Source organism: Gracilinanus agilis, chromosome 2, assembly GCF_016433145.1.
Source record: "Gracilinanus agilis isolate LMUSP501 chromosome 2, AgileGrace, whole genome shotgun sequence".
Classification (NCBI taxonomy): Eukaryota; Metazoa; Chordata; class Mammalia; order Didelphimorphia; family Didelphidae; genus Gracilinanus; species Gracilinanus agilis.
Genome location: NC_058131.1, coordinates 442,246,171 through 442,271,513, shown reverse-complemented (window position 1 = coordinate 442,271,513; position 25,343 = coordinate 442,246,171). Strand labels below are relative to the sequence as shown.

Sequence of the window (25,343 nt, the reverse complement as noted above, 5' to 3'; positions counted from 1 at the left end):
AGAGAGAGAGAGAGAGAGAGAGAGAGAGAGATACTTAATAACAAAATTAAATCTCAAAGCAACCAAGGTTAACAGGACTTGGAATGGACTGTCATAGGCAGGCTGAGTTGCTCCAGTACTCCAGAAGTTCTTTATGTAAATTTTGTTACTGGGGTGCAAGTCATGGAGTGAGAAGTCTATAGTACCTGCTTGTACAGCAGCTCCAGATTCATGGAGTTTTCGCAATTTGGTTTGCAAGTCCCATATATATGAGGCAAGAGAAACATCTCCCTCTAGTAATGATGTATATGTGGGAGAGAAAGGCTTAACCTGTATAGGAGGATGTCCAAAAAGCATCTCAAATGGTGAAATGTGTAGATCTTCTCTAGGCCTGCTTCTAACATAAAATAGGGCGAGAGAGAATTTCAGGCCATTTTAAATGAGTCATAGTGCACAGTTTTGCAATCATAGTTTTAAGTTCTTTATTCATTCTTTCAACTTGGCCTGAGCTCTGGGGATGGTATGGTACATGAAATTTAGGAGTTATCCCCCAAAATGAATAAATCTGAGAAAAGATTGAATTGGTAAAATGAGTTCCTCTATTCGAATCAATGCATGCTGGCAGGCCAAAGGAAGGAATAGTTTCTTTTAAAAGAACTTTGGCAACAAAAGCTGCTATGGCCCAAGCAGTAGGAAATACTTAAGGCCATCTGGTCAGCTGATCTACTATGACCAGACAAAATTTGTACTGTCCAGATTTTGGCATAGCAATGAAGTCAGTTTCAGGTGTTCAAAAGTTGTGTAAGCCAGAGGATGCACCAAAAGCTTTGCCACGAAAGGTGTACTAATTAAATGCTTGGCAGGTAGGGCAAGCTATAAACAGTTTAGAGGCTACAGTAGTTATGCCAGGGGCTATCCATACTCTTTTTTTTTTTTTTAATTTTAAGCCCTTAACTTCTGTGTATTGACTTATAGGTGGAAGATTGGTAAGGGTAGGCAATGGGGGTCAAGTGACTTGCCCAGGGTCACACAGCTGGGAAGTGTCTGAGGCCGGATTTGAACCTAGGACCTCCTGTCTCTAGGCCTGGCTCTCAATCCACTGAGCTACCCAGCTGCCCCCTATCCATACTCTTTTAACAGAGTCCGTAATGCCCTAGGTTACAAAATGACCATTTTTGTGAATAGATTGGCAAATTTGATTATAAAAACTTCTAGGAAGTAGGCGTTTTTCTTCACATGATACCCATACTCCATTTATCTGTTTGGCCTTAAATTTTTGCTTCTATTTTTCTTTTCTTTTTTTTTTAAACCTTACCTTCTGTCTTGGAATCAGTACTTGGTTCCAAGGCAAGAGAGCAGTAAGGGCTAGGCAATGGGGGTTAAGTGACTTGCCCAGGGTTACACAGCTAGGAAGTGTCTGAGGCCACATTTGAACACATGACCTCACATCTCTGGGCCTGACTTTGAATCTATTGAGCCATCCAGCTGCCCCCTGCTTCCATTTTTTCACTTCCTTTTCACTATAAGAAAGGGATAGATTTAAGTCTTCAGTAGTTGTCAATGTCAAAATTAACTCAGGCCCTTCTAAGACCACTAGCTTTGCAGTGGTATCTGCTCAGTCATTCCCCCAGGAGACAGGGTCAGTGCCATGTGTATGGGCAGAGCAATGAACTACAGCTAGCGCTTTGGGAGCCAGAGGGAAAGAACTTCAATAATTTCTGCATTAGCTATACATTTTCCAACTGATGTGAAAAATCCCCTTTGAAGCCAAAGCATACCCACTGCATGACATATTATGAAGGCATATCTAGAGTCTGTGTAAATTTTTGCCTTCTTATCTTTGGCAATTATACAGGTATGTTTTAGAGCTATTGATTCTGCACCTTGAGTGCTTATATGTTAGGGCAGTGAAGCTGACCATAGAGTGGCAAATTCTGTGACTACAAAGCTCCAGTATAGTGTATAGCATCCTTCATAAAGGATAAATAATACTAGGTCTGTACTGTTTAAAGGAGTGTTCAGTAAATCATTTTGAGGTTTTTTTTAGCCATGGACATAAAACATTCACAATTCCTGAAACTGGTAAATCAGAAAGCAAGGTTGCAGGATTTAGAATTGCAGTGTTTTAATGTGATATTTTCATTATTGAACAAGGTTACATCATACCTTGTAATTCTCTGATCAGAAAATGTTTGTGTTCTGTCTCAGTAACAATTCTTTGACTTCATGTGGGCACATTATAGTTAAAAGGCATCCCAAGTCTAAATCAGTAGATTTAGTCACTAGTAAGGCTGAGGAAGCTATGCCTCTAAGACATCGTGGTGCTTCTGAAGCTACTGGGTCCAGCTGGGCCAAATAATAAGCAATTGGATGCTAAGCAAGTCCCAAAGTTTGAGTTAAAACACCTGAAGCTACCCCTCTCCATTGCTGTATATACAAAGTAAATGGTTTGTTGTCATTTGGGATGCCTAGAGCAGGGGCAGACAAGATAGCCTGTTTCAATTGTGAAAGAGTTGACAAGTGTTCCGCCTCTAATTTTAGCAGTTCGGGTACTGAATTTTTTTGAGTTATATAAGGATCATAGTGACTTCCCTATAGCAAGGGATCCACTGCCTACAAAACCCTGTTGCACCTGGAATTGCCCTCAATTGTTTCTTAGCGGAGAGTGCACTCAGTTTTTGAATATCTTCAGTGCGCTTAGGAGAACGAGATAGAATGGGAACCAGCAGTTAAAATGAACCCTAAATATTTCACTTTGGAGAGATGCCACTAAGCTATTTCCTTTGAGACCTTGTGGCCTCTGTTATGCAGCTCTATAAGGAGATGTTTGCTATCCTCTTGGCACACTGGGGCATTTGGTGAGGCTATTAGCAAAACATCCATATATTAAATTAAACTGCTATGCTCAAATTTAATAGTACACTCAAAAACTGTGAGAACAATGTAGGGCTGTCCACAAACACTTGGGGCAAATGAGCCCAGGTGAATGGGAACCTTTCTAGGGGAAAGCAAGTATATAGCCTGGAATTCTCATGAATCGGTATAGAAAAGAGTGCAGAGCACAAATCTACTACAGTAAAAAAAAAAAAAAAAGCTGTGCTAGGAATATTAGAAATGAATTTATGTTTGAAATCACAGGATGTCTTTTCATGATGTGATTATTTATAGCCCTTAAGTCCTGGATGAATCTATAGACAGGTTTTCCTTTGGGGCCTAAGTTTTTTTCTTTTTTTTCTTTTTAATGGGTAGGATGGGTGTATTATATTCAGATTCGCATGGAACTACTATGCCTTGTTCATTTAACGAATTTATCATAGGTAATTCCCTCAATTGCTTCCTTTGAAAGAGGGTACTGAGGAATGGAAGGAGGCGGGACAGATTTTGTCCTAATTTGAATAGGAACAGCTGACTTAAGGATGCCAACATCAGAAGATGATATTGCCCAAAGAGATTCAGGGATATCAGCTGGGATTGTTAAAATGGGGTCCATCATCTCCTTACTGTTTGAAAGAAGTACAGGGAGCAAATTTAAGAATTCCTCAGGCAATTCTAGTGACATAGAACTATGTGGATAGCAAGTTATTGTGACTCTAAGCTTGCATAAAAGATCTCTTCCCAGGAGATTTATAAGGGAGCTAGGCAATAGAAGGAAAGAACATTCTACTGCTAAGGGTTCTACAGACAACATCTGAGGGGAAAGCTTTGAGGCCTTTATGGGTGGCCCGATACCACCACTACGTTTAGTGAGCCAATGGTATTACAGTCCAAATTAGGTATACTCATCAATACAAATCTGGAGTTCCCTGTGTCCAAAAGACAATCATAAGTATGTCCAACTTTCAGGATTACATGAGGTTCATCACTATGGGGGGAGAGGGGAATGGATAGGGATAACTGTCATTAAGACAGCAGGGTCTGGGAAAACAAAGGTTGTACCCTCTTATTTCAGTGCCCTCACCACCCAGCCCCCCGACACCTTCATAAAGATCTTTGGGTATTACCTTGGGCTCTTCTAGACTGAAGGGCTGTCTCACCCTGATTATAGCATGTATGAGCTCCATTTTGGATATATTATTGTTGGGTATTTTGATGTGAGTTATTGTTTGCCTGATTTGGATTTGGAATGGTATTTCCATAATTGTTATTATTCCTAAAGTTGTAATTTCTGAAGTTATTATTTCTAAAGTTATTATTTCCAATTGCTTGTTTCCAGTTCCTATAGTTCATCATTATGTGACCCCTTTTTGCACAGAAGTGCCATATATGTGATTGATATTTGGATTCCTGCAAAGGGGCAATGACCACTGCTTGACCTTTTTTTGACTCTTTTTTTTTTTTTATCAAGTCTTTCAGTTAAATATTTTAGTTACTTCCTTAATGTCTTGACCAAGTCATTGGTCTCCACATTTTTCTGTTCATGCCCTTTTGATACATAAACTGCAACCCTCCTTAATTCCTTAAGGTCCATATTAGGCCAATTTGGGCAATTTGTATTAAAATAATCTTGTATCACTTTGCAGCAGTTATTTACAAACTGTCTTCTAATTGGCCTGACTTCTCTCTGAAAAGGTCATGTCTATGACCTTCCTCCCAGTTCAGTAAGTCTATGTATCTTCCTCCCAGTTCAGTAAGTCTATCCATAAACTGGGAAGGTGTTTCATCATCTAATTGCTTAAGACTCTCAAACTTGGTTCATATACCTGGCCTATCAGAGCAATCTCTCATTGCCTTTAGCAATGCTTCCCTAGCATGGCATAGTTGTAAATATTCTCCTTCATCATTAACATCCCCATTTTAAATCGTGCTCCAGCATTCCTTCCCCAGGCTTTATCAACAAGAGAAATAGTTTTACTTTTATCCCTTTCTGTCAAAAAAGCTTGGAGCAAGTTGTGTACACTTTGGTATACAGGATTACATGTACAAAATATATGGTCTTAATAACCACGATAAGTTCGTCCTCAAAAGAAGGGACATTTTGCTTGAATTTCTTAATATCTTGGGGAGTAAAAGCTGTGGTGGTGCCTTAAGGTCATCACATCTCCATTCCTCTTTAAGGTGGGCACTTCCCTTAAGGGGAAAAGGCCTTCAACTGAATTGGTTGTGGTTCTTGTCTTTTGGCTGGATGTCTATGTTGATACAGAAAAAGTAAGGGGAGGGGAGGGGAGGAGCTGATGAAGTAAAAGTGAAGGGTTGGTCTAGGACTGGGAGCAGGAGAGGACGAGGTGGCCAGGAGCTGTACAAGATGAGAGTGAAATTCCATCCAAAGTATAAGGTGAGGAGGGATCTTCGTTTTGCATCTTGAAACCAGGCAAGCATTTTTAAAAATCATCCATTTGGGCCTGCATTTGAAGCAGGCTAGCCTTTTGTTGTTTAATGTTGAGACTAATGGAAAAAAAAAAACCTTCTAGGAATATCAAGAGAAAAAGCCATTCTGAAACCCTAAGGTTTTCTAATTGTATAAAACCTGTTGGGGACAAAAAGCTTTATGTTAAAGTTGCAAGTGTGGTTTGCAACATCTTGTCTCTGCAGTTTTAATGGAATGGCAAAACAACAACAACAACAACAAATTGTTTGGAGGCAAGGACATTTATGGGTATGGAGGTAGGCACAGGAGACCCCTTGTGCATACTAAGGTATGACCTCCCAAAGGCAGGAGCCTATGGATGGTGTTGAACAGTGGGTGGAGGAAACTGTAGGTTTAATAGAGGCTACCGCCACCATGTGGGGGTAAAGCAGAAGCTGGGGTGAAGGACCACATGGGTGGGGGGAGCGGTTGGCTACGGCCAGAAACAGGGTCGGTAGTAATGGGCAGTCAGCTAGGGGGACCAGGAAAATATTTGACTGCAAGAGCACAGCAACTGTAGGGTAATGGGAAAGCCACAGAACTAGGGGGTAGGGGAGAGGATTTATACTTTACTCTCTACACAGGATCAGACTTGAACTCTGGTGCAGGCAGGAGTAGTTCGGGGACTGTGGGCCAGGGATGGCACGGCTGGGGCTGAGCACAAGTGGTGCAGGTGGCCAGTGAGTACAGGCAGCCCTGGGTGAGAGGGAGGAACTCCAAGGAGGCTATGGGGGCCATGGCCGAGCCCACAAGCAGAGCGCCCAGTAGGGAAACACAAGGAGAAAGTGAGGAAGAGAAAGAGGCAGTAGTAATGCCACTCTCTCTGAGCTACCCATGGTGGGGGCAGAAGGAAAGTGAAGGCAGACTGGAATAAGGGAGGAGCAGGAGGGGGTCGAAGGCAGGAAAGAAAAAGAAAAAGTTAAGGGAAGAACATGGAAAGTTCAGGGGAATTCTGCATTTGGGAGCTGCCAAGGGGAGGGTGGGGAGGGGGGGCTGGAGGGAAGGGAGGTAGAAGGAGGAGAGCAGCTGGAAAGACTAGGCTGGAGGAGGGAAAAGGAAGGGTGGAAGGAGGAGTAGGATGGTGGGAAAAGGAGGAAGATGACAGGAGGGTGGCTCTGAGAAGAGCTTGCAGCAGGTAGGAGGAGGAGGTCAGCTGAAGAAGCTGAACCAGAGGAGGGGAAAAAGGAGGTGGGGATGGAAGGAGGAGGAGGATGGCAGGAGAAGAGCTTGGTGGTGGTCTCAGCAGTGGCAAGTTGCAGCAGCATTCTGAAGAGGAGGTGGAGGAAAAAGGGGAGGAGGAGAAAAAAGAAAGAAGGGTGGGAAGGAGAAAAGAGGAGTAGGATGAGGGAGTGAGAGCACAGGGCATAGGGCAGGAGAAGGAAGGGAGCCACTAGAAATGCAGCTTCCCCAGCTTTTTGTTTTTTCCTTTTGTGTGGGTGGGAAAAGGGAGCCCAGGAAACTCTGAAGAGAGTTGGGCCGGGTGTGGGGGAGGAGGAAGTGTTTCTACTTACCTTAAAGGTCCTTGGTCTCTTCTGGTTCCTCAAAGGAAGGAAAAACAAGAAGCCCAAGTCCAAATCAGTCTACCTTCCTGCAGCTCTAGCCAAAAAGCAAAAGCGACCTCCACCAACTTTCAACCCCACAATTCTGTCCTGGCATGTGATCCGCCTATTTTAAGGACTCACTCATGCCAGGACACCAGAAAAGGGAATCCTGGGAGGAGTAGGGAATGCTGGAGGATGTAGTCCCCCGGCTACAATTTAAAAAAAAAAAACTCACAGGATATTGAAAACTACTCTCATCCCATTATATTTTTTTCATCCCAATGATTCTGAAACCCTGTTTGCTGTACCCCCTACCTACTCCATTAGTAAACCCTCTCTAAGGTCCCACTCTGAAGCTCCCCCCATCTTCTACTGTGTCCTCTATAATGCCTGCTCCATTAGGCAGTAAATTTACTTTCTTCTTAAATCTTTCTTTTCCACTCCATCCAGCTTTCAGCTCTCAATGAGACTTGACTCCTTCCTCCCTGATGACATACCTTCCCCAGACTATACTTTCTAGCACAGATTGTACTTTAATTCATTTCCTGAAACTTACCAATTGAGATGGAAAAATTAGAATTCTCCTTGCTCCTTGTTACCACTTTCAGGATTTCTATTTTTATAAGATTTAAATATTTTATTTTTTAAAAAAAATTTCCATGGTTACATGATTCCTGTTTTTACTTTCCCCTTCACCCCCACTTCAGCCCCTCCCCCCATATCCAATGTGCATTTCCACTAGTTTTAACCTGTGTGATCAGTCAAGACATATTTACATATTATTGATAGTTGCATTCATGTGGTCATTTAGTGTCTACATCCCCAACCATGTCTTCATCAACCCATGTGTTCAAGCAGTTGTTTTTCTTCTGTGTTTTCCACTTCTGTAGTTCTTTCTCTGAATGTGGGTAGCTTTCTTTTCCATAAATCCCTCAGAATTGTCCTGGATCATTGCATTGCTGCTAGTGCAGACATCAATTACATTCAATTTTACCACAGTGTATCAGTCTCTGTGTACAATGTTCTTCTGGATCTGTTCCTTTCACTCTGCATCAATTCCTGGAGGTCTTTCCAGTTCACATGGAATTCTTCCAGTATATTATTCCTTTGAGCACAATAGTATTCCATCACCAGCATATACCACAATTTGATCAGCCATTCCCCAATTGAAGGACATACCCACATTTTCCAGTTTTTTGCCACCACAAAAAGCGTGACTATAAATATTTTTATATGAGTCTGTTTATCTATGATCTCTTTGGGGTACAAACCCAACAATGCTATGGCTGGATCAAAGGGCAGGCATTCTTTTATCGCTTTTTGGGCATAGTTCCAAATTGCCATCCAAAATGGATGGATCAGTTCACAACACCACCAGCAGTGCATTAATGTCCCAATTTTGCCACATACCCTCCAACATTCATTACTTATCCCTTCTATCATTTTAGCCAATCTGCTAGGTGTGAGGTGATACCTCAGAGTTGTTTTGATTTGCATTTCTCTAATTATTAGAGATTTAGAACACTTTTTCATGTTGATAGTTTTGATTTCTTTATCTGAAAATTACCTATTCATGTCCCTTGCCCATTTATCAATTGGGGAATGGCTTGATTTTTTTATACAATTGGTTTAGCTCCTTGTATATTTGAGTAATTAGACCTCTGTCAGAGTTTTTTGTTATCAAGATTTTTTTCCCAGTTTATTTCTCTTCTGATTTTGGTGGCATTGTTTTTGTTTGTACAAAACCTTTTTAATTTAATGTAATCAAAATTATTTATTTTACATTTTGTAATTTTTGCTAACTCTGCTTGGTTTTAAAAATTTCCCTTTCCCAGAGATCTGACAGGTATACTATTCAATGTTCACCTCATTTTCTTATAGTTTCCTTCTTTATATTCAAGTCATTCACCCATTCTGAATTTATGTTGGTGTAGGGTGTGAGATGTTGATCTAACCTAATCTCTCCCATATTGTTTTCCAATTTTCCCAACAGCTTTTGTCAAATAGTGAATTTTTGTCCCCAAAGTCAGTCTCTTTGGGTTTATCATACACTGTCTATTCCACTGATCATCCCTTCTGTCTCTTAGCCAGTACCATATTGTTTTGATGACTGCTGCTTTATAATGTAGCTTAATATCTGGTACTGCTAGGCCACCTTCCTTCATGTTTTTTTTTTTCATTATTTCCCTTGATATTCTTGATTTTTGTTCTTCCAAATGAACCTCATTATAGTTTTTTCTAGTTCAGTAAAAAAAAGTTTTTTGGTAGTTTGATAGGTATAGCGCTAAATAGGTAAATTAATTTGGGTAGAATGGTCATTTTTATTATGTTAGCTCGTCCTACCCATGAGCAATCAATGGCTTTCCAAATGTTGAGATCCAGTTTTAATTGTTTGGAAAGTGTTTTGTAGCTGTGTTCATATAATTCCTGTGTGTTTTGGTAGATAGATTCCTAAGTATTTTATATTGTCTAGGGTGGTTTTAAATGGTGTTTATCTTTCTACTTCTTGCTGCTGTTGTAATGTGTTGGAAATATATAGCAATGCTGATGATTTATGTGCATTTTATTTTGTATCCTGCAACTCTACTAAAGTAGTTGATTATTTCTACTAGCTTTTTAGTTGATTCTCTAGGATTTTTTAAGTAGACCATCATATCATCTGTAAAGAGTGATAGCTTAGTCTCCTCATTGCCTATTTTAATACCTTCAATTTCTTTTTCTTCTCTAATTGCTACTGCTAGTGTTTCTAGTACAATGTTAAAGAATACAGGTGATAATGGGCATCCTTGTTTCACACCTGATCTTAGTGGGAAGGCTTCTAATTTATCCCCATTGCATATGATGCTTGTTGATGGTTTTAGATATATACTGTTTATTATTTTTAGGAAAGGTCTTTCTATTCCTATACTTTCTAGTGTTTTCAATAGGAATGGATGTTGTATTTCATCAAAGGCTTTTTCAGCATCTATTGAGATAATCATGTAGTTTTTGTTGGTTTATTTGTTGATATGGTCAATTATGTGGATGGTTTTCCTGATGTTGAACCATCCTTGCATTCCTGGTATAAATCCCACCTGATCATAATGAATAACCCCTCGTGATCACTTGCTGGAGTCCTTTTATAGTATTCTATTTAAGATTTTTGCATCTGTGTTCATTAAGGAGATTGGTCTATAGTTTTCTTTCTCTGTTTTTGATCTACCTGGCTTTGGGATTAGTACCATATTTGTATCATAAAAGGAGTTTGGTAGAATTCCTTCTTTGTTTATTATGTCAAATAGTTTGTATAGTATTGGAATTTATTTGAAAGTTTGATAGACTTCACTTATGAATCCATCTGGTCCTGGGGATTTTTTCTTAGGGAGTTCTTTGATGGCTTGTTCAATTTCTTTTCCTGATATGGGATTATTTAAGTATTCTAGTTTTCTATTGTTAATCTAGGCAATTTATATTTTTGTAAATATTCATCCATCTCACCTAGATTGCTATATTTATTGCCATATAGTTGCGCAAAATAGTTTTTAATAATTGCCTTAATTTCCTCTTCATTGGAAGTGAGGTTTCCCTTTTGATCTTTGATACTGATGATTTGGTTTTCTTCTTTCTTTTTTTTAATTAGATTGACCAGTACTTTGTCAATTTTGTTTGTTTTTTCAAAGTATCATCTTCTAGTCTTATTTATTAATTTAATACTTCTTTTACTTTCAATTTTATTGATTCCTCCTTTAATTTTTATAATCTCTAATTTGGTCTTTAGCTGGGGATTTTTAATTTGTTCCCTTTTGAGGTTTTTAATTTGCATGCGCAATTCATTGATCTTTGCCCTTTCCAATTTGTTAATATATGCACCCAAGGATATAAATTTCCCCCCTGAGTACTGCCTTAGCTGAATTCCACATAGTTTGGTAGGATGTCTCATCATTGTCATTCTCTTCAATGAAATTATTGATTGTTTCTATGATTTCTTCTTTAACTAACTGGTTTTGGAGAATCATATTATTTAATTTCCAATTAGTTTTTGATTTGCCTGTCCATGTACCCTTACTAACTGTTATTTTTATTGCATTATGATCTGTGAAGGTTACATTTATTACATCTGCTTTTTTGCATTTGTTCGCAATGTTTCTATGTATGGTTAATCCATGCTATCCATGATACATGATCAATCTTTGTTAATGTACCATGTGTAGCTGAAAAGAAGGTGTATTCCTTTTTGTCCCTATTTATTTTTCTCCACATATCTACTAAATCTAATTTTTTCTAGGATTTCATTTACCTCTCTTATCTCTTTCTTATTTATTTTTTGGTTTGACTTATGATCTCCCACTACTATGGTTTTACTATTTATTTCCTTTTTGAGCTCTGCCAGTTTCTCCTTTAGGAATTTGGATGCTATACCATTTAATGCATACGTGTTGAGTACTGTTATTTACTCATTGTCTATACTGTCTTTTATGAGGATTTAATTACCTTCCCTGTCTCTTTTAATCAGATTTATTTTTACTTTGGCTTTGTCAGAAATCATGATTGCCACTCCTGCCTTCTTTTTCTCAGTTGAAGAGCAAAAGATTTTGCTCCAGCCCTTTACCTTAAACCTGTGTATGTCCACCTGCCTCATATGTGTTTCTTATAGACGAGATATGGTAGGATGTGGTTTCTTATCCACTCTGCTATCTGCTTCCGTTTTATGGGCGAGTTCATCCCATTCACAGAGTTATAATTAGCTGCGTATTCGCCAACATTTTGGTATCCTCTCCTAGTTCTACCCCTTCTTCTTATGCTATTTCCTTTTAAACCAGTGGTTTGTTTTAGACCAGTCCCCCTTGCCCCCTCCCTTGATTTGCTTCCCTTTCCTCCCCCTCCCTTATTATTCCCCTCTTTTTATTTTTTAAGGCCTAATGAATTCTCTCCCCCCTCTCCTTCCCTCCCTTTTTTGACCTCCCCATTCCCCTGATCCCCTTGGTTAATCCCTTCTGATTTTCTCAGTAGGGTTAGATAGAATTCTATATCCCAATGTGTATAGCTACTCTTCTCTCTCAGGGTTAATTCTGTTGAGAGTAAGGTTTAAATATTACCTTTTAATGCTCTCTTCCTTTCCTTCTTATGTTTCTCTTGGTTTTTGTGGTTGGATATCGAACTTTCCATTTTGTCCTGGTCTTTTCTGTGCAAATACTTAGAAATCTTCTATCTTGTTGAATGCCTATATTTTCCCCTGGAAGTATATAGTCATTTTTGACGGATAGATGATCCTTGGTTGTAGACCCAGTTCTCTTGCCTTTCTGAATATCATATTCCAAGCTTTGCCGTCTTTTAGTGTGGAGTCTGCCAGATCCTGTGTGATCCTGATTGGTGCTCCCTGATATCTGAATTGTCTCTTTCTGGCTTCTTGTAAAATTTTTTCTTTTACTTGGAAGCTCTTGAAATCTGGCTATTTCATTACTGGGGGTTGTCTTTTCAGGGTTTAGTGTAGAGGGTGATCTATGGATCCTTCAATGTCTATATTGTCCTCTTGTTGTAGAACTTCAGGGCAGTTTTGTCGGATAATTTCTTTTAGTATGGAGTCCAAATTTCTATTAATTTCTGCTTTTTCAGGAAGACTAATGATTCTCACATTGTCTCTTCTAGACCAGTTTTCTTGATCTGTCAATTTCTCATTGAGATATTTCATGTTTCCTTCTATGTTATCAGTCTTTTGACTTTGCTTTATTAATTCTTGGTGTCTTGATAGATGATTGGCTTCTACTCGCCCAATTCTGATCTTTAGAGACAGGTTTTCTGTTATAATCTTATGATTTTCCTTTTCGGTTTGGTCTATCCTGTTTTCCAGCTATTTAATTTTTGTTTCCTGTAGAGAGGCATCAACAAACAATTTGATCTGTAATTCCTATCAGATCCAACTATAACTGATGATTATAACCAATTTATAACTTCTTTCATTATTCAAAGTTTTCCTGTGTAATAAATCATGTTATTTTGAAGAGAAGAGGGATATGTCGGGGGCTATTAAGAGAAATTAGAATCTTAAGTAGATATTTTATCTGGACCCCCTCAAAAGATCAATACAGACCGGCAGAGCCGTGTATTGAAGTTTTCTCCCTATCATGGTCGAGATGGAGTGGGCTATCTAAGATAAAAATCTGAGATTCCTCTTTTGATTCCTTTCTTAATTCTCACTTTCCTTTAAACTGCATTATAGTCTTATTGAAAAAGCTTTGGGCTCTCAATAATCCAGCAGGAGGGAGGCTAACACTGTTGACTGAGAATGCAGCTGCCTAGTACAGCCAAGGTTGAACCCTTGGTGGGGCATTTTGCCCAGAATTAAAGTAAAATAATGAGGCTCAAAAAATTGTTTAATACCATCAAGGCTGAGACCTAACAAGATGTCCCAGGCTCTACCACATATAGTTGATAGTTTAGCATAGGTTTTTTTTTATCTATACCTGAAGCCTTCTAAGGCTTTTGTTTTGACTATAGTAAAAATACTGTTCTCTGCAACTGTGGGAAACTTTCTTGGGCTTTTAGGGGAAGGGGATCTTTAATTTCCACTATAATAAACTGGTGACTCCATTATACCTCGGAGCACTCTGAGCTAACAAGCCGTGCTTCCAATCTGTTTCGTTCTTTACATCCAACGACCACTTTAGGCCACACAGATAAGTCTCTGGGTATAGAGCAGGATCTCTATAGTTTCCAATTTGCTTACTATTTCCTTTGATTTTTGGCCATCTTTCTCCATTTGGGAGTTTCTGTCTTCTAACCTGTTAATTTCCTTTTGAGCTATTTCCTACGTCTCTCGCCAAATCTCTTGCATCTCTCTCATGATCTCAGATTTGAATTCTTCAAGAGCTTGTGACAAATTTTCATTTTTGGGGGACGGTTTGGATGTGATTACTTGTTTGTTCTCGTCTGCTGTTTGCTCTATTGTCTGGATTTTTTCTGTGTAAAAGTTGTTGAGTGTCAAAGATTTCTTCTTGCTTTTCCTCTTTTGGGGTTAATATTGTTAATATTTATTTCTCAGTCAGAAGTCTGGGTGAGGCAGTCAGGCTCTCTGCCTATGGAGCTGTAGAGCAGTTTTCGCCCAAGTTAGAGAGCCATGAGTCCTGTCAGCTTTATCCTTGCAGCCATAGTTGGTCTGCACTCTCTAGGCTCCTGAGGTCTTCAGTCTAGTTGTTCTCAGGGTCAAGCCTCCTGGTGATCCCTTTGCTTGCTCCTCTGCCTGAAGCTCCTTTAGCAGTCTCAGGGAGCTGCTTCCACAGTCATACACTCCTCTGCACTGGGTCCCCACCCAAGTTACGTTCCTGCGCTCAGGGTCTGAGTCCTTGCCTGCGTCTGTTATATTGCAGTGGGTAATGCCAAAGGTTGAGTACCTTGGCTTCGTGTTGGAAAAGTGTATATGAAGGATCTCACAAAAGAGGGTTGCGGATATACAAAGGCTGTTCATACCTAAGACCAAGAAACAGCTCCAAGCAATTTTAGAAATCATGGTTTACTGTAGGCAGTGGATACCTAGATATAGTCTGATCTCAAAACCTCTTGACAGACTTGACTAGGAACACTATCTCAGAACCTTTAAAACTTACACGGGAGCACAAGCATGCTATTGAAAAACTGAAAACAGCTGTTTTTTCAAGCCCTGCACTTGGAATCTCTGACCATTTCACCTGTTTGTGTGTGAGGACAAGGGAAGAGTCAGTGCTGTTTTAGTGCAGACTCTTGGGGGATTAGTTTAGACCTGTTGCCTATTATAGCTCCCAGCTAGATGTTGTGGCTTGAGGGATGCCACCATGTATGAGAGCAATTGCAGCTGCTGCCCTAATGGTGAAAAAATCTTCAGATCTGGTTTTGGGATGTAGGATCATGCTGTATTCACCGCATCAAGTAGATACCATCTTGAAAAACAGCAACCTGCAAGAGTTTACATCTCAGCACTTATCCCAATATCAAATTGTGTTGCTGGGCAATGAGAACCTAACTTTCCATCGTTGTAAGGAGATCAACCCAGCCACACTAATGCCAGACTTACCATTAGAAGGGGAGCCCATCCATAGCTGTGCAGATACATTGGAAATAGTGCAGAAGACGAGATGACCTAACTGATATCCCTTTGGTCTCTCCTGACCTGACAATGTTTTCTGATGGTTCTGCATTCGTGTTAGATGGGGAAAGGTATATGGGTGCAGCTGTCATGACACAAGATGAGACTTTATGGTATGCAGCTCTAACAAAATCCATGAGCGCTCAAGGTGCTTAAATCCTAAGTCTCATCAGAGCTCTTGAGATTGGCAAGGACAAAAGAATAAATGTGTATACGGACAACAAATACGCTTTTAATGTAATCCATTGCACAGGCCAAATCTGGAGATATCGTGAGTTTATAACTGCTGGTGGGAAGGAAATAGTCTATGGGAGCCTTATAAACCAACTCCTGGAAGCTGTCCAGTTGCCCAAAGAAGTTGCGGTGATACATTGCAGATCACATCAAAAGGGTGTAGATGGGGTGTCATTAGGAAACAGAAGGGCATACATAGCCAAATGTGGTGCCTGATTTGGTCCCATCCATGTGCTAAACTTCTCCTTTGTGGATGAAGCAGATCTCAAACAAGCATACTCCCCAAGAGAAGTGAAGCACTGGATAGAAAATCTGAGGGCCAAACTAGTGAGAGGTGTATGATTTTTCTAGTGCAGACAAACCCATTCTGGCAAAATCTTTATATAATACCCTATACAATGCATTGCATGCCAAAGGCCATTATGGGACTCAATCCCTCATAGATGGCATTCGCAGATACTAGACAGCACCCAGAATTTCCACTTGTGCAGTTAGAACATGCCAGAAATGCAAGGTTTGCTTGCAGTACAATCAGAGGATGACCAGGATTAAAGGGCTTGGTGACAGACAATTGGCACATACCCCATTTGAGTGCTTACAGATCGATTACATATCAATGCCCAATTGTCAAGGATACAAATATGCCCTAGTCATCGTTGATAGGTTGACTCGATGGCCAGAAGTGTTCCCAGCAAAGAAAAACAACGCAGCCTTCGTGGTGAAGACACTTCTGAGAGAGATAGTCCTGAGATTTTCAGTACCAGCCAGAATAGACTTGGACCATGGATCACACTTTTCTCACAACAACCTGCATGAAATTTACAAAACCTTAGGAATACAAAGAAGCTTACATAGCGTTTACCACCCTCAGTCGTCGGGACAAATTGAGATTTGTAATAAGAAAGTGAAGACTTTGATTGGAAAAGTGTGTTCAGAAAGTCATCTGAAATGGGTACAAGTACTTCCCATTGTTTTTTTATATGAGAAGTCAACCCTGTGGTGACACACACACTTATCAACATTTGAACTTTTGTATGGTCATTCTCCATGGCATAGTTCATCCCAGAAATCAGCTCACTTGTCACACCGTGGACCTGAATGTCAGCTGTATAAATACATAAAAGCTTTGAAGAAAAGACTGGATGAATTGCACAAGCTTGGACTGTTAACTCAGAGAGTTCTGTTAGACTTTAGCTTACATTAGCTTAAACTGGGAGACATGGTCTACATAAGGAACTTTGCAAGGAAATCCATTTTGGACCCTAAATGGGTAGGGCCTCATCAAATATTGTTAACTATTCTCTGACATGTGTCAAAGTTGAGAACAGAGATCCCTGGTTCCACATCACGCATATGAAGCCTGTAAAAGAATATGCTGTAAATGAAGAACACCGTAATACACCAACTGATATAGAGCAACATTGAATAAATACACAAACAGATCCATAGCATACAGAATATACTGATGAAGAATATTGAACTGCTTGAAATCCAACAAAAAAAACTGGAAATTTATTTTTGCAACATAAAAATAACACAATGATAATTAACACAATTACATAACAACATCTACTGTTCCTGTATAAGAAGATGGCAAGATGATAGGCAACAGGCAAGTATGAATGTAGTACAGAGGAAAAGACAAAGAACACAAAGCTATAAGCTGCCACAATCCGCAGCAAGGGCAGCACGAAGGAATGGACAATCACAAGAGAACTGTAATCTTTATTAAGTACTGTGCAGGAAGAGGACTGGAAGAAAGAATTATGTCACAACTATACAATACATAAATGAAACATCACAGGGTAGCTTGCGTGCCACACTACATATTGCTACACAAGGAGAATTGTAGTTCTCCAGTGTTGGCAGAAGATCCATACAGTATGGGTAAGTATATACATGCATCAGCATTTATTAGTTCATTGGACATAACACAAAACTGATTTTTCAATTCTCGACAAAGACCTCATGTAGATAAATAAGAGTATAATGTATGTATACATATATCACATGTACATATTGCATGTGAGTATCTGTATATAATGGAAGAGTATCCTAGGATCTCTAGCATATCAAAAGATACATTGTTTTTTGATTTGATAGACATCAATGAAACTTTTACTTGTACAAAGTTGCATTGTGTATAGCTGTATTACAATTACTAACACATATATAGTTTAGAGTTACTAACAACCTTAGGGACAGGTAGTTCAGTCACCTTTGGAATACAGAGTTAGTTAGGGAAATTCACTAGAGTATAAGAATAAGTCATTATATATAGCCATGTACATATTATGACTAACAAGATAACCTTAACACACTAATAATTTAGAACTTAGAAATATTAACACCTTTAGTACAGTTTTAGTAAGGTACTAACACAAAAAATTAGGATTAAATGTTTCCGTTTATGCCTAAACACAGTTTTATAGCATTTTGCTTGTAAAGTTTGACCATGTTTCTTTTATTATGAGTCAGAAGCAAGTTGAGATACAGTTTAGCCTTTTGCAAGTTTGCATTTGATTGTGTTTCAAAGATGTTTTCATTGCATGCTTTAGAAATAGTCATTGCAACCTGTTTTGTTGCAAAGTTGAGTTTTATAATTGTGTTACTTTGTTTCAAATGTTGTCATGCTTGTATTTATATCAAAACCTTTTTTCCCTTTGTTTACCTTCCTTTTCCCTTCTTAGATAGGGGTAGACAGGAATAGTTTCATGCTATTAGGAATAGAGAACATAAGGTTAAGTTGTTAAGAATAGGAAAGTTACTTTAGATATAGTGTAGAGATGGGGTGATGTGTGCTGAAATGTCTTAAGCCTGCAGAATTTCCAGTGGAAATTCTAGCTACAAGAAAAGCAGGGTTACTGTGAGATTCATATTGCAGAGAGGGGTTCAGGTTACAGCTCAGAATTCCAGAGGGCCCCCCAAGAACTCTGAGAGAGGGGGCAGTTAAAGCAGTTAAGGGAGTTGGAGTCCTGGGTTGAGGGTAGGCAGGTCACACTCTGCTTGCTATGTCCTGGGTCCTGGGTTGCTCTGGAGGCTTGAGGCTTGAATCTGAGCAAAGCCATTTTAGTTCCTAGCTGCCAACTTTCTTTATCTTGATTTGACATTCAGCTACATCACAGTTTACCTCTGTTTAGTTATTTAGATATAGAGGAAGAATATTTATAGGGATAGAGAGCAGATTAGCTATTCAAGTTACCTTTCCCCTTTGAGGGGAGGGGCTCCTTGGACATAACAGTTTGAGGGCTTCCCAGACCTTGTCAAACCTTATTTCATCTCCCTTCCTTCCCATCCCCACGTATCATTAAACCTTTAATGAATTGGGAGCAGCGTCTGGTTATATTTAGGGAAATACAACTTCCTCTAGCTGAGTTCCTCCTGCTTTGTAGCTCAGAAGTAAAACCTATCCTCTGGGCCTGTGAACTTCAAAGACATCAAGCTTCTCCTATTTTCTCCTATTCAATCCTGTGGGGAAATAGTTTAGAGAAAGTTATCATCTTTATTAGTTTATTCTTTCCTAATCTACTGATTGAGCCTAGAAGATAACAGATCAACCTCCACATTGTAACTGACTTTCCAACTGCCTGGTGGGAGGGGGGAAGTGAAGGAGCTCTCAGCAATATCTTGCCCCTTCCTTCAGTCAAGCCTGTTTGTGGAGGGTGTGTGTGTGTGTGTCCTTTCCATAGACCAAAGGATCAGAGAGATTTGATCCTACAGACTCTGTCATCTTACAGCTTCCCAAATACAACAGGTTTTATGCCCTTGGGAAATTTGCATGAAAATGCACTACCCTTCTTTGCCTTTTTGAAAATCTCTCATTCCAATGGTTCTTAACATAGGGTCCAAGAACTTAGTTTTTAAAAAAATATTTTGATAACTTTCAATTATATAAAACCCTATGTATTTTATTGATGCATTTGAAACATTCTGGGATGAGATTCAGAGGTTTTTATCAGACTGCCAAAGGGAGTCTGATTATATACACAAAGTTTAAGAACCTCTCTTTTGTTAATATCTTCAACTATCAATACAAAAAGACTTTTATAAGGAATTTCATAGGCTTTCTTTTCCCAACTTCTCTTTGATTCTAGAAACATGAACTTGTGCTCATTCAATCTAAATTCTTTACTGTCATAGTTTCATTTTTGTCTACTATGATTTGAACCTAAGCAACACTTTTGTGAAATAGTTTATTCTCTTCCTCATTTCTTCCCAAATTCCCTTTTCTCTCATTTTTCTTTATTCTTGTAAACCAACAAAACTAAGAACATAACCACACCCAGACCTTGTGATTCTTTTACTTAATTACTATACCTTAAAAGATTCTTAAAATGTCTTGAGACACTTCCTTTTCTTTTCCCCTTTTACAAGATCAAAGATTTAAAGCCATAAAGTATCATAGAAGTGGTCCCACCAAAACTCCTAATTTTACAAATGTGCAAAAAACTAAGTCTCAGAGATAACTTACTGAAGGTGGCAGAGAGAGTATTTGAATTTGAATCCTCTGGTTCCAAATCTTGATTTCTTTCTAATGTACTATTAAAATTATTAATTACCTGTTCAAGTTCAGCCTTGCTCAATTGGCCCCTTCCAGTTAATTTACTTTTTTATGTTTCTCTTCAGTCTTCTGTTTGTGTTTCAGATTTTCTACTTAACTTATGTTTTTCATCAAGAATATGTAAATGCCCTCTTTTCATTAAAGATCAATTTTTCTCCCTGTATTCAGTTTTTTTTGGAAGAAGTTACTCTTGTCTATCTTTTGGATTTTTTCAATTTGTAATTTTTTAGGAGATGATTGGTGGATTCTTTCTATTTTAATTTTAACCTCTCTTTCTAATAGATATAGGCAGTCATCTTCTATGATTTCTTAAATTATAGTGTACAGATTTTTGTGTTTAGTTATGGTTTTAGGAAAATGCCGGTGATTCTTAAATTCTTTCCCTGACATTTTTTTAGATTACTTGTTTTAAAAAGCAGATATTTTTATATTTTCAATTTTTCCAACTTTTGATTTTGATGAGGTTTTATGTTTTCTTTTGAAGTCACTGAATTTTGTTTGCCTCATTCTTTTCAGAAAATCCTTACTTGGGTAAAGTTCTCTGTCTTTTCTCAGCTATTTATTCTTTTTCCAACTTTTTACTCATGATTTGTGATTTTGTTTACAATTTCATTTTTTTTAAATGTCTTACTTCATTTTTTTTTGGTCAGGCAAGTGCAGGATTACAAATAGAAACAAAAAGAAAAGATAGTACCTGCCTTCAAGGAACTTGCATTTTAGTGAGTCAGACAACACATAGAAAGGAGCTGAAAGTTGTCAGGGAGAAAGTACCCAATTAGGGGCATAATGGAGACACCTAAAAAATCAGGATTAGAACAAGGAGAAAAATAAGAGTGTTAGCATGGCTAGCTTGAGCACATCATCAAAATGGAGATTCTACCAACAAGAGGATGGAGCACCAGAGTGGGAAGGATATTTCAGGATGAGAAAGGCCTTGTGACTGAACCTTTTTTAAAAAATTGAGTCTCTGCTCATAGTTTTCATGCGGTAGCTCTATTTTTATCTCTGCTCCATGGCCTTTTCTTTACGCACAATGTATTTTTATCATGTTTGTTGTTTTCTTATGCAATTATTTTTTATTTGATATTTTGTGCTGTTTTTTTGTTTTGTTTTGTTTTGGTCCTGACCTTTCTGTAACCCGAATGTCATTGTGGCTCACTTTCTGTCTCAATTCCTAGCTACTGTTTCCATTTACTGGTAGTATATTACGAGTTATGGTCTTAGCTAGAGTCTTCTCTTTGCAAGATGCCTAGCTGGGTGGTTATCCAGAATTTGAGACTGTTGCCTTGTCCAAATAACTCCAGTAGACTTGCTAAGGACTTTCTTGTTGTTTCGTTGTTTTTTAATTGTCTGACTCTTTGTGACTCGATTTTTGTTTTTTTTTGGCAAAGATACTGTAGTGGTTTGCTATTGGAAACTGAGACAAGCAGAGTTGTGACCTGCCTAAGGTCACACAGCTAGTAATTGTCTGAGGCCAGATTTGAATTCAGGAAGATGAGTCTTACTGACTCCAAGCTCAACATTCTAACCACTGTGCCACTGAATTCTAGGAGGTAGGGAGTTTAGGGAGGTAATAGATGTTCAAGGAGAACTAGCACCTCTTATGTAAGGACTTGCTGAGCCCTTTTTAAAGCTGCTTTTCCATTTTTGGTGTCCACCTGGCACCCAACTTTCACATGGCTCCGAGAAGCTATGGTATGCACATCATGGTAAACTATCCCAGCAGATGGGCTAAACCAGGTTGAAGGTAACCGATAGACAGGCCACAGACCCATCTGTGAGTTATAGGAGTGTGTCTATCCCAAGCATGTGAAGACTTCTCCCAATGGAATGAGAACAATTGGTTCCAATGGCCATGGAGGTGCTGTGAAGCACTGAGACCTTGATCTGGCATAGAAGAGGCTAAGGTCATCCACTGCATCTGATGACTCTGAAAGAGAGAGACTGAGAACTGTGCAACTCTGCCTCACTCAAATCTAACTCAGGCACAAATCAGGACATCCCCTTGTGATGTCATTGGTCCTCTTTGAAAACAAAGGACAAATAGCAACATCCTAGTTGGAAATTAGTTCCTTTCACTGCTGTAATACTAACAGGCCTTGGTGATCCTACTAATATCACACTAGAGAGTACACGAGTTACTCCTGTCTCCTGTCCAGCACCTCTGGCCCAGTGGCCATGTTGTTTCTTGCACAGTGACCTATATAGATTGGTTTGGTCAAGGATGAGTTTGGTGTCAGGTTCCCAATTAATAGAGATTGTGCTTATTTGACATCTCTCCTGTTCAGAGCACCACCTGGTTTCAGGTCTATTTCTCCTATTCTCTGTTAGCTTCTACATTTACCTAGATTCATGCTGACTCTCCCATTGTTTGCAGACCAACCCACTTTTTTGTATAATTCTGTACCAATTTGATGATTTTACTTTGATTTTTTTTAAAACCCTTGTACTTTGGTGTATTGTCTCATAGGTGGAAGAGTGGTAAGGGTGGGCAATGAGGGTCAAGTGACTTGCCCAGGGTCACACAGCTGGGAAGTGGCTGAGGCCGGGTTTGAACCTAGGACCTCCTCTCTCTAGGCCTGACTCTCACTCCACTGAGCTACCCAACTGCCCCTTTACTTTGATTTTTAAATAATTTTCTTTAGTGACCTTTCTTTTCAAATCTTTTGCTTTTAGAAAATTGGGCTTTGCTACTAACTTTCACATCTTCATCTCAACCAAATGTTTTCTACATGGCTTTTTTTTTTAAAACCCTTGTACTTCGGTGTATTGTCTCATAGGTGGAAGATTGGTAAGGGTGGGCAATGGGGGTCAAGTGACTTGCCCAGGGTCACACAGCTGGGAAGTGGCTGAGGCCGGATTTGAACCTAGGACCTCCTGTCTCTAGGCCTGACTCTCACTCCACTGAGCTACCCAGCTGCCCCCTCTACATGGCTTTTTAAAAAAGTTTATTTAGATGTAATTTATATGAGAATGAATCCAGGGTATTCTTGAAATATAGGAAGTAGTCAAGCTTTCTCAAATAGATTCTATAGCAGTCTATTACCATCAAAGAATTAATTAAAGGATATAAAGAATATAGTATTCCATTATCCTTATTGTGTGTTACTGTGTAATAATTGATTTGGTAAAGCAAAATACTTCTGTGAAATCTGTTCCAAGTAGGATCTCCCATGCATATACATCAAAGTTACATATACATATACATCAAATAACTCACTCCTGAAATAGAGAGAAACTTTGTTCAACAATTCTCTGATTGTAAACATTGAGGATCCTTAAAATGGGGACAAATATGCTCTTAAACCATATTTTCCACTATCTTAGGTGTCCTACAAAGAGTTGATAAAGTAATAAAGAATTTTTTCCATTTTTTAAATTGTCATGCAAAACATACTTCCATATTGGTCATTGTTGTAAGAGCACATTCATACATAACCAAAACTCCAAAATAAAACCAAAGATACACTAATGTGAAAGATGACTCCAACAGTTCTTTCTCTGGAGGTGGATAGAATTCCCCATCATAAGTCTTTCAGTATTGTACCAAATCATTGCTCTGCTGAGTAGCCAAGTAATTAAAGTATTTTTTTAAGTTACTGATATGTACCAGACATTATGCTAGGCACGGGGAGTCAAGCTGAAGTAGATTGCCATATCTTCTCGATACTTCTATTTGCATGACCTCAAGTTGAATTATGAATAAATTGTATTATAATGAAGAAACAAATGCCCAAACCTAAGGGATACAGCAAAAATAGTAAATGGAAGAAAAAAGAGAGGAAAAGATTGATACTTCAATATCCAGTGGAATTGCTGGTCAGCTCCAGGGGCATCATGCAACCTTGGAAAAATACTTAAAAATAAATAAATTTAATAAAAGAAAGGGAAAAAAATTAGCATCAAAAAAGAAAAAGGTTTCATTAATTTGCCATCGGTGAAAATGAAGTCAAATCCATTTTTAGGAATTACTTTGTCCAATTACATGCAACAAATTTAATAATTTAAGCAAAATGACAGAATACTTACAAAAAACAAATTGCCTAGACTAAGAGAGGGGGAAATAGAACATATAAATAAATCTATTTTAGAAAAAGAAATTGAACAGGCCATAAATGACTTCCTAAGGAAAAAACATCAGGGCCAAATGGATTCCCAAGTTTACCAAATCATCTAATTCCCATATTTAAATAAGTTATTTAGAACATTTGGTAAAGAAAGTGTCTGGCCAAACCCCTTTTATGAAACAGTTATGGTGCTGATAACCTAAACCAGGAAGTTCAAAAACAGAAAACTATATGCCAATTTCATGAATATAAATAGAAAAACCCTAAATAAAACGTTAGCCAGGAGGCTACAAATATATATATATATATATATATATATATATATATATAAAGATTATGTATTATGGGCAAACAGAATTTATACCAGGAATGCAGGAATATTTTAATATAAGGAAAACTATAAACATAATTATGTCAACAAAATACATATATATTACATCATTAGATGCAGAAAAAGCTTTTGACAAATACAATACTCATTCCCAATTAAAAACATTTAAAGTTATAAGTGAATTTTTCCTTAGAATAATAAGTATATACTTAAAAGAATTAGCAAACATTTGTAATGGGGAGAAGTTAGAAGCTTTCTCTGTAAGATCAAGAATGAAACAAGGATGATAATATATATGGGAAAATCCTAAAGATTAAATTAAATATTAGTTGAAACTATCAATTTTAGGAAAGAAGCAGGATATAAAATAAACATACACAAATCATTAATATTTCTATATATCAACAACAGAGCCCTGCAAAGAAAAGTAATAAGAGTTACCCCATCTAAAATAGCCATAGACAGCATAAAATACCTGGGACTGTACTCTGACCTTAAATTATTTCCTTTAACTCTACAGGACATTACTCATCTTGAATTTCTGTCATTAGAAGCTGTGGAACACAAAATGCTTTCTATTTTTAATAAACCCCTTCATATAGTAGATCGTATTTTAGAGACATATTCATCATAACAAGAATAAACATTTTGATCACCTCAGATATTATGCAGTATAGTTTGGGAGTAAGACTTTGCCTATGTATCTGTCACAAAATTTATTATTTTTATTTAAGATCTTTTACAGTATTAAGCATGCTATCAATTACATGTATAACCCATTAGAACTGCTTGTCCGCTTTGGGAGGTGGGAGGAAAGAGAGGGGGAGAATCATGAATCATGTAACCATGGAAAAATATTCTAAATAAAATAATTTTTAAAATTTATTTTATTTTTTATTTTTTTAAAACCTTTACCTTCCATCTTGGAATCAATACTGTGTATTGGTTCTAAGGCAGAAGAGTAGTAAGGGTAGGCAATGAGGGTTAAGTGACTTGCCCAGGGTCACACAAATGGGAAGTGTCTGAGGCCAGATTTGAACCTAGGACTTCCCATCTTTAGGCTTGGCTCTCAATCCACTGAGCTACCCAGCTGCCTCCCAAATAAAATTTTTAAAGACACATGATAATGTAAAAAAAATAAATAAATAAAGATGAAGGCTAAGTTAAAAAAACAAACAGACATGCCATTAT

At 38.2% G+C, this 25,343-nt stretch overlaps 1 protein-coding gene across 1 annotated transcript in view; it reads left to right on the top strand.

The window, feature by feature from the left end:
- The window catches only part of FRMD6 (FERM domain containing 6), a 167,830-nt gene that overhangs the window by 40,060 nt on the left and 102,427 nt on the right, over window positions 1-25,343 (top strand). The gene's annotated exons all lie outside the window — the stretch shown is intronic.